This window comes from Pygoscelis adeliae, unplaced genomic scaffold, assembly GCF_000699105.1.
Source record: "Pygoscelis adeliae isolate BGI_AS28 unplaced genomic scaffold, ASM69910v1 Scaffold181, whole genome shotgun sequence".
Lineage (NCBI taxonomy): Eukaryota > Metazoa > Chordata > Aves > Sphenisciformes > Spheniscidae > Pygoscelis > Pygoscelis adeliae.
In genome coordinates, this window is record NW_008824360.1 from 785,900 (window position 1) to 787,084 (window position 1,185).

Consider the following 1,185-nt stretch of genomic DNA (forward strand, 5'->3'; position numbering starts at 1 on the left):
CCCTGTGTGCCAGGATGGGAAACGGATCTCTTCCCTACAAGGTTCAAGTTTTTGGCTATTTCTGACTATTTTTTCATGAAAAAAATAATCTTTCTGCAGATATCCACTCCTTCCAGAGAGCTACGGAGCTGGGCATCTCTCACACTCCCCGCGCAGGCGTTGGGGCCGGGTATTCACGCCAAGACCTCCTCAGGACTGCTCAGCACGTTGGGGTGCGTGTGGGACTGGGGGGGCCTTCGCCACCCCCTCCTCTATGGGCTCTCCCCATCCTTCCCTCGGACACGGCTTGTCCCCCGTGCAAAAAGGAAGCGAGCGACTCCACAGGGAGAGTGAGACTGTCCCCCTCGAAATGGGGTCCACCAGTGCTCGGCTGCCCTGAAGGTGTCCCGAAGCATCAGCTCCGCGTTGCAGGAGGACTTAGCGGCGCCTGGTTAAGCTGAGCCGAAAATCAAGAGCGAGAGCTGTCCCCGTGAGGAACCTGGTGGATGCCGGACCCTGGCGATGTCAGCTCGCTGTGGGAGGCAAGCGGGGTCCGGCGTCCCCCCAGTTACACAAACCAGAGTGCAGGCACCCATTCGAGGTCTCATTAAAAAGAAAATATAAAAATCCATATAAAACATATGCACCCATGTAAAACGTGCATCAGTATAAACCACATCCGTCGTTATAAAACATACACACCCATATAAAGCATATACATCCACATAAAACACACAAGCTCTGAGGAGCTTATAAATAGCCAGTAAAAAAAAAATAAAAATCTCTATTTCCCTCAAAAGCAGGGAGCAGGGAAGGGGTTTGCCGAAGGTCACCGGGGATGTCGGGGCAGCGTGGGACCCCGGCGCTGCGGGAGGGGAGAGGTGGAAGGCAGCGCTGAGAGCCGCGGGAAAGCACCAAGCGTATCCCGGAAAAACAGTATTTGCGATGTGTGACGACTCTGTAAAAAATGCCTAAACAGGATTAGAGGCTTTCATGGAAATTTATCTCTGAAGTAAGCCAGTAAGAGGCACATAAAAGCTTTCAGCCCTTTCTGAAAATAGTCCTTGAGCGGCTGCGTTTTGCTTGCCAGAGCTCCCAGAGATGCACGGGGACTCTTCGGGGAATTTCGAGCTCGCTGGTGAGCAGAGGCTGGCGCGGACAGCGCTGCCAGCTCCCCTCCTCTCTCCGCGCCCCCACGACGTGCCG

At 54.2% G+C, this 1,185-nt stretch overlaps 1 protein-coding gene across 1 annotated transcript in view; it reads left to right on the forward strand.

The window, feature by feature from the left end:
• The window catches only part of PCSK9 (proprotein convertase subtilisin/kexin type 9), a 10,602-nt gene that overhangs the window by 1,925 nt on the left and 7,492 nt on the right, over positions 1-1,185 (forward strand). The gene's annotated exons all lie outside the window — the stretch shown is intronic.